At 39.1% G+C, this 8,721-nt stretch overlaps 1 pseudogene; it reads left to right on the top strand.

Annotated features, from left to right (window-relative positions):
- The first annotated feature begins 5,048 nt into the window (after positions 1 to 5,048).
- LOC133798408 (long chain acyl-CoA synthetase 8-like) lies at positions 5,049 to 8,372 on the top strand (annotated as a pseudogene).
- Positions 8,373 to 8,721: the final 349 nt, after the last annotated feature.

The following is an 8,721-nucleotide window of genomic DNA, read 5'->3' as shown; positions in this document are numbered from 1 at the left end:
ATATTTGAATGATTATTTGCATATTGATTGCATGTGGATGAATATTTGGATAATTTTTTATATCTTGATTGCTTGTGGTTGATTGAGTTTCAACGATGGATCATGGAAAGATTGTTACCCTGTCATCATAGTCTGACCTTCGAGTCGTTGACTACACATAAACTTGGATAGTTATGCATCCAAGGCGATCCATACAACCAGCCGGTATTGGATCTAAGGCTAGAGACGATGATCAGGGTTTAAACCCTCCGCCAGCCCCTGAGAACTGGCAGTAGATACTTACAGACATGCAAGCTCAATTGTAGAGTCGGGAAAAGCATATTCGTTTATTGAGACAACAAGCTCTGTCAGGGAGTGCTGCTCCTTCTGTGCCATCTTTTATGGCACCAGCCATTCAGGCACCTGAGATTGGGAACAGGTAGGAGCCACTGTATGAACGGTTTAGGAGGCAGCATCCTCTGATCTTTGAGGGAGGACCAGATCCACTGATGGTCGAACAGTGGATGAGTATGATTAATTCAATCCTAGATTTCATGAGGGTAGAAGGTAATGACAAGGTGGCCTGTGCCACCTATATGCTGAGAGAGGATGGCCGCATTTGGTGGGAAGTGGCATCACAGACCAGGGATGTGTCTGCTTTGAGTTGGGATGGGTTCAGAGACTTGTTCAGCCAGAAGTACTATAATGTTTCCGTCAGGGCAGCAAAGGTTAATGAATTTGTGGGATTAGTACAGGGCAACATGATAGCTATAGAATATGCCCAGAAGTTTGACAAGCTTGCAAAGTTTGCACCAGACATAATGCCTACTGACGCAGCTAGGTAGGACATAGTTATTAGAGAGCTTAATGCTATGATATCCCGGGATGTGAGGATTACAATAGTACCTGGGGGGATGACTTATGCCTAGGCTGTTGAGAAGGCCCTTACCGCGAAGGAGGCGAAGAATAAGATTTGGAGGGAGAACGCTGCGATACGGGAGGTTCGCAGGGCGGTGCCTCCATATTCAGGGTCTGGTGGGGGTGGAGGCCCCAGTGATTTGAAGAGGAAGGCCCTTGACACTTCGACCACTACTAGTCCTGGTAGGAGGGGTCAGGGTTCTTAGTGTGGTCGCCTAGGAGGCGGTGATACATGGAGAAGCTACCTAGAGTGCACAAGGTGCAAAAGACACCATCCAGGAAAATTTCGGGCAAAGGCCTGATATGTGTGCTGGGTGGTGGGACACCTCAAGAAGGACTTCCCAACAGTGAAGAAAGAGGAAGCAAGGAAGGGCTCCAACTTGAGTGTTCACCTTGATGCAGGCAGAGGCCGAGGCTAGTCCCTCGGTGGTGACAGGTCAACTTGCTAGCGCTGGCTCTCCTTTTACTGTATTGATTGACTCTGGTGCTACGCAATCATTTGTTTCAAGTAAGGTGATCGATATATTATGTAGACCTAGTGAGTATTTTATGGCGGGGTTCGGGACTATATTTCCTACAGGGGAACTGGTGGTTTCTAGAAGATGGATTAGTGCACTGCCAATGATGGTTGATGGTAGGGAGCTATCAGTAGACTTGATTGATTTAGGTATGGAGGATTTTTGACATGATTTTGGGGATGGATTGGATGGTCAGATATGGGGCTACCATTGATTGCAGGAAGAAGATGGTGACTTTTGAGCCTAAGGGAGAGGATCCCTTTGTTTTTGTAGGTGCGGTATGTGGACCCTGCATACCCATGATATTCGCTTTGAAAACTAGAGACCTACTATAGGGAGGTTGTGTAGGTTTCCTAGCTAGTGTGGTGGATACTACCAGAGTTTTGCCAGCAGGACCGGGAGAGACTAGACTAGTTCGTGAGTTCTTGGATGTGTGCCCTGAGGATTTACTAGGGCTGTCGCCGCACAGGGAGATTCAGATCGTCATCGAGTTAGCGCCGAGAACTGAGCCAGTGTCTGGGGCACCATATAGAATGGCTCCAGGAAAGCTGACAGAATTGAAGATAGAGTTACAGGAACTTTTGGATTTTAGGTTTATCAGGCCTAGTTACTCGCCATGGGGTGCTCTGGTTTTGTTTGTGAAGAAGAAGGATGGCACTTTAAGGATGTGCATAGACTATAGGGAGTTAAACAATTTGACCATCAAGAATAAATACCCTTTACCAAGGATCGATGACCTGTTTGATCAGCTGTAGGAAGAGACGATGTTCTCGAAGATTGATCTTCGATCTGGTTATCACCAGTTGAGGATCAAGGACGAGGATGTACTGAAGATGGCTTTCTGAATGAGGTATGGGCATTATGAGTTTCTGGTCATGTCGTTTGATTTGACCAATGCCCTAGCAGCATTCATGGACCTAATGAATAGGGTGTTCAAGGACTTCTTGGATCAATTTGTGATTGTCTTCATCGACGACATCCTAGTATACTTCAGTTCAGAGACTGAGCATGAACAGCATCTCCGACACGTCTTGCAGAGGTTGAGAGAGCATCGGTTGTATGCCAAATTTAAGAAGTGTGAGTCTTGGCTACCTGAAGTGACATTTCTTGGACATATCATTAGTAAGGATGGGATTATGGTGGATCCATCTAAGGTAGAGGCAGTGAGATATTGGCCGAGGCCAAGGAATACCTCAGAGGTTAGGAGCTTCCTTGGGTTAGCAGGATATTACAGGGGGAATGTGGAAGGGTTCTCGAAGATTGCTGCATCGATGACAAAATTGACACGGAAGAATCTGAGGTTTGTCAAGTTAGATAGGTGTGAGAAAAACTTTTAGGAATTGAAGCGACGACTGATTACAGCACCTTTATTGAGTCTTCCTTCATAGGGAGGAAAGTTTGTGGTATATTATGACACATCAAGACTGGGACTAGGTTGTGTGTTGGTGCAAAATGAGAAAGTTATAGCTTATGCATCACGATAGTTGAAGGAGTATGAGCAGCGGTACCCTACCCATGATCTGGAGTTGGCAGTAGTGGTATTCGCACTAAAAGTATGGCGACATTATCTGTATGGAGAGAAGTGCGAGATATACATCGATCACAAGAGTTTGAAGTACTTCTTCACCCATAAGGACCTGAACATGAGGCTGAGACGTTGGCTAGAGTTGGTAAAGTACTATGATTATGACATTCTTTACCACCTAGGGAAAGCTAATGTAGTGGCGGATGCACTGAGCTAAAGAGGACGGGGACAGTTGTTTAGTTCTACTAAGATATCGAGAGAATTGGCTGAGGAGATGTCCAGACACTACAACAATTTTTAGTATATATTACATTAAAAAATAGCATTTATTTAGAAGTGCTATTATTGGTGGGGATTAAAAACACACGGAACATATTTTGGCGCCATATGAATAAACCTCAGGCGCCAAAATGAAATTTTTTTTTTAGTCTCATCTACTAAATTCCCTAAATCTAAGTTACCCGAAAGGTTTCTCTCAGCCTCCATCTCTCACTCTCGTCTCGTCTCTCCGCCTCACGAAGTCTCTCTCTCGTCTCGTCTCTCCGCCGTCTCTCCGCCCTCTCCGCCTCATGAAGTCTCTATCTCGTCTCGTCTCTCCGCCTCACGAAGTCTTCTCAACTCATCTCTGCCTCACGAAGACACGCTCCAGAGTGGAGCTCTTTCTCCGCCTCACGAAGTCATGCTCCAAAGTGGAGCTTCTCTGCCTCACAAGTTCTTTCTCTACCTCAAGAAGTCACGCCTCACGAAGTCACGCCTTCCAGAGATCTATCTCTGCCTCACGCCCACTATCTCAGGTTCGTTTCTCTCATCCCTGATAATACAAATTGTTGGCTGAATGTTGTAGTTGATTTGCTTACTTTTGCTCCTATCCTTTTCTTTTTCATAGCTGTAGTTGATTTGATAAAAAACCCATCTTTGATAGAAACTAGATTTATATGAAATTTTACAATATTTTAAGTCAAGAGAAACAGCTATGAAGATTATAAGATATCTTTGGCTGACGAGTATAAAATATTTTTTTTATGAAGCTGAGAGAATTTAGTCTGGTAGCAATATGATATATACATGATACGATTCAATTCTTTATTGACAGGTAGAGTGACACCAGAAAGTGTGGTTTACAGCTTTGGAATGTTGTTGCTGGATCTTCTGAGTGGAAAACATATACCCCTAGTCATGTGAGTTCACACTTTATTCTTACTACTACTAGTAAATATATGTACATCAGTTCATAAGCACATATCTCTGGTTTTAACTGGATAATAAGTTGGATCAACATTGTTGGTTTATATTGTTTGCAGGCACTTGATCTAATTCGTGGCAAGAATTTTCTGATGTTTATGGGTTATGCTCTAGAGGGTAATCTGCACTTGATCTTATTTATTCTTGTTTTTCTGTTTTTCTATCTGGGTTCAGGAGATTATAGCTAATTGTTTCTGTTTTGTTTTGAATATTATATGTTGTAGCTTTGCGATGGTGGGATTTAACTGATCAAAGTACTAGGGTCTTTATTTCACGAGTGAAGTGCATGTAGGACAAGCGAAAACCAAGTCTTAAAAGCCCAACTTCATTTGGAGTAAGTTTTGTTGGAGCTCAATTCTTTTCTTCTTCATTCATGTTCTGCTTTTGTAATTTATCTATTAAGAAAACAAAAGGTGGGCAACCAAAGATCAATATTTTCTATATTTTTATTATGTATATGTGTATATATAAAATGACAACAAGGGGTTTAATTTGTGTGTCTGTTCTTCCTCTTTTTTAATAAATAATTTATTTCGTTTGCCGTTGTTGTTGTAAGTGATATAACATTGGATTTTGTTTTCTTCCCACGATTCCAGTAAATATTTATACAGAACCAAAATGATTTGTGAGCTACAAGTTATAGGAAATTTAATTTCGATAGATCTATGTTACAAAGACAAAAGAGTTGAGTCTCATTTAATAGTGACTTAATATAAGTGTCAAGTTGTAATATTTCGTTGCAATGTATTGCCAGTTGATTTTGTTTTTGCTGGGGGTACACACACCTTAAGCAATATCTAGCTACATTCTACAAATTGAAATTTTCGCTGCTATGTAAAAAGACTTTGCCTTGAAATTCGATCTATTTCCTTATAAAGCTGCAAAGAAATTTTAGTTTCGGATAACATTACTGATCAACTATAATGGGACTGGGTAATCATTTGTTTGTCAATAGGTACTTTATGTTAATACTTTGCGATGAAACTCTATCTAGATTTCTCATTTGAAGCTTAAGAGAGGCTTTAGTTTTTGACAAAATAATAGTCGAACCACACTGGATAACAATTTGTGTGCCTAGACGCACTTTATGCTATACTTCATTGTGAATTGTATGTCGCGGACAATATGACTATTTACTCATAACTGCTATATTCAGAAAGGATCTACTCTTTCACTATACGAGCATTCAGAAATGGGGAACTCAAAGGGATGTTTTATTGAATATTTTAATTCTGGTGATTATTCATCACTTTGGAAAAGCCATGGAGCATATGGCATTGTCGGTGCTGCTGTTGTTGGGATACTTATACCTGTATTTATTTCCTCTTTCTTCATTGGAAAGAAAAAGGGAAAACAAGGAGGAGTTCATGTAGATGTTGGTGGGGATTCCGCCTATACCGTACGCAATAGTCGTGTAACTGAATTGGTTGAAGTACCATGGGAAGGAGCCACAACCATGGCAGCTATGTTTGAGCAATCTTGTAAAAAGAATTCACACAATCAATTTCTTGGAACAAGGAAGCCTATCGACAAGGACATTGTTACGGCTAGTGATGGTAGGAAGTTTGAGAAGCTTCACTTCGGAGAATATGAATAGCAAACTTATGGTGAAGCATTTGATCGTGCTTGTAACTTTGCATCGGGTCTTATTAAATTAGGCCACAACGTGGATACTCGTGCTGCATTATTTTCTGAAACCAGGGCAGATTGGTTAATAGCATTCCAGGTTAGCTACTTGATGCATTTCTACATTCAATTCTTCTTGCCGTATTTGCTTTTTGTATTAGTTTACTTTAATCTTCTCAAAACTCAAGACAGCACTAATATTTCTCGGATTTCAGGGATGCTTCCGACAGAATATTACTGTTGTTACTATTTATGCAACTCTAGGGGAGGAGGCGCTAATCCATGCACTTAATGAGGTATGTTTGAATGACATAGCAGTGTGTGTATATTTTAGGAAAGTTAGCATAAGCTAGGGGATGGAGGATTCATGGCTACAAGCTCATGTATTTGTTAGAATACATAAATAATATACAAATGTGGACACATTGAATGGTCCCCATGATTGTTAATAGCCCTAAAGGAAAAAGAAAATGGTTCTCATCTTAGAAATTTGACATTTGAACAGACTTCAACTTCGACCTTGATATGCGATTCAAAGCAGCTGAAGAAGCTGGCTGCTATAAGCACAAGCCTCAAAACGATTCAGAATGTTATTTATTTTGAAGAAGATGGAACTTCAAAAGAAACTGGATATTCTGAAAGCATGAGCGGCTGAACAGTTGTGTCCTTTTGTTAAGTTGAGAAACTTGGTAAAGCATGTCCCGTTCCACCAAGCCTACCCTCTAAGAATGAAGTTGCTGTTGTTATGTACACAAGTGGCAGTATAGGTCTGCCAAAGGTTGGTTTCCTGCTATTTGTTTCTTTTGTTTTGTTTCCTGTTCTTTTGCATGAGCAATAGTTAGTACTGATCCAAATTTATATTAAATGTTAGATTGTACAAATACATTGTATCTTAGTGCAACATGCATATTAATATTAATTTGTCTATGTGTGTGAATAAATATCTATCTAAATATATAGGGAGCTAGTTCGGTAGGGGTGTTTTCCCTATTGGCAGGGGTCAATTTTTTGTATGAAAAATGGTATTTGTTATTTATTTGACATTGATGCTTTATCGATAAAGTGATTTATTATGACTGCTAGATTTAAATAAAATGGTCAAAATTGGTTTTCCTATTAATAGTGATAAAATAAAATTTCAATATGTAATGATTCCATATGTTTGTCTTTATTCATTGAAGAAGGCTTCTTTTGAGAAACTTGGTTGGAAGTGAATAATTACTGTACATTTTAGTTCAAGTAAAAATGTAATTTGGAGTTCTTCTTTACAAGTATATATTCTGAATTGAATACTTGTTCAATCATCTTCTGAAAGTATTGAAACTTGAGCAATTAATTTGTAATGTCCAAGATTGCATGATGACATTTATTGGTGTGACTGTCTAGGGTGTTATGATAACACATGGAAACATTGTAGCCACTACTATAGCAGTTATAACAGTCATTCCAAAACTAAATTGCAAAGATGTCTACTTGGCGTACTTGCCCCTGGCTCACATTTTTGAATTGGCAGCTGAGGTACCCACATATGTTCTTTTACTTGTGCATGTTAGACACTAAAATTTGTTGTAACACACTCGTTACTTTCCATTCTGTCATGGTGGCTATGGGATGTAGAATTGGTTATGGTTCCCCCATTGACTTTAACAGACATATCAAACAAAATTAAGAAGGGAACCAAGGGAGATGCTTCTGAATTAAAGCCAACTCTCATGGCAGCAGTTCCTGCTATACTGGATCGTGTTCGAGATGGAGTACTGAAAAAGGTGCTTATTGGTTGTATAATTCTTTCCCTCCTAGCTTTGTGGTGATTTCGGGTGCATGTACTCAATGGAATATGTTTTTATTTATTAATTAATTATGTCCATAAATATCAGGTTGAGGATACTGGGGGTCTAGCGAAGACTCTTTTTACATTTGCATATACATGTCGACTGGCAGCTGTAGAAGGAAGTTGGTTTGGGGCTTGGGGACTGGAAAAAATGTTGTGGGATTTAATCATCTTTAAGAAAATACGCTCTGTACTTGGAGGAGATATTAGATTTATGCTCTGTGGTGGAGCTCCTTTATCTGCGGATTCACAACGCTTCATCAATATCTGCATGGGGTAATTATTTCATATTCTTGAGATTTACAATAATTGAATTTGAGGTTTAACCTTGTTATTTAATACAATTAAAAGGTTAAATTATTGGATTGCAAACTCTACTAGATTAGTGTGTCCACGTGTGAAGTTATATGTCATACTTATATGCACGCAATCACTTGTCCAAATTCATTTAGATGCTTATACTTCCATATTTAGTTCCATGCTAGACTAACTATGCACTGTGAAATTCTTGCAATGGGTCGTGTTATTTTTCATTTCATGTGTATCTATTGCTTATTATTGCATACTTTTCTTTTTGGTTGATTATGCTTAAATAGGGCTCCTATTGGCCAAGGATATGGCTTGACAGAAACTTTTGCTGGAGCTGCTTTTTCTGAGGCAGATGACACAGCAGTGGGCCGTGTAGGGCCACCCCTTCCTTGTTGCTACATTAAGGTATATTAAGAGTTGATCATTTATGCGTTAATTTCATCTAATATAAATATTCAATTGATTGCTTTTTGACATAGTGGTTATATAATAATTTGTATTGATTGCTTTTAGCCAGGTCTTAATGAGAAATTAAAATGCATGAAGCAACATGCTTTTAGATCAGTTCACTTAATATTATTGACTTCGATTTAAAAGGAATGGTTTCTTTTTTCTTATTACTTTTAAAATAGATTTTGGGAGATGAAAAGAGTGGAAATGGATTATGCAAACAATGATATTCTTGAAAAAACATTTGAGAAGAGTCTTAGCATCATTCTAGCAAGTGAGTTTTATTTAAAGATGCGTGTTAGATTTAAAATTGTTCAAAAATC

The sequence above is a fragment of the Humulus lupulus genome, chromosome 8 (assembly GCF_963169125.1).
Source record: "Humulus lupulus chromosome 8, drHumLupu1.1, whole genome shotgun sequence".
Taxonomy (NCBI): Eukaryota; Viridiplantae; Streptophyta; class Magnoliopsida; order Rosales; family Cannabaceae; genus Humulus; species Humulus lupulus.
The sequence above is the reverse complement of the archived record's forward strand: the minus strand, read 5'-3'. Positions and strand labels throughout refer to the sequence as shown.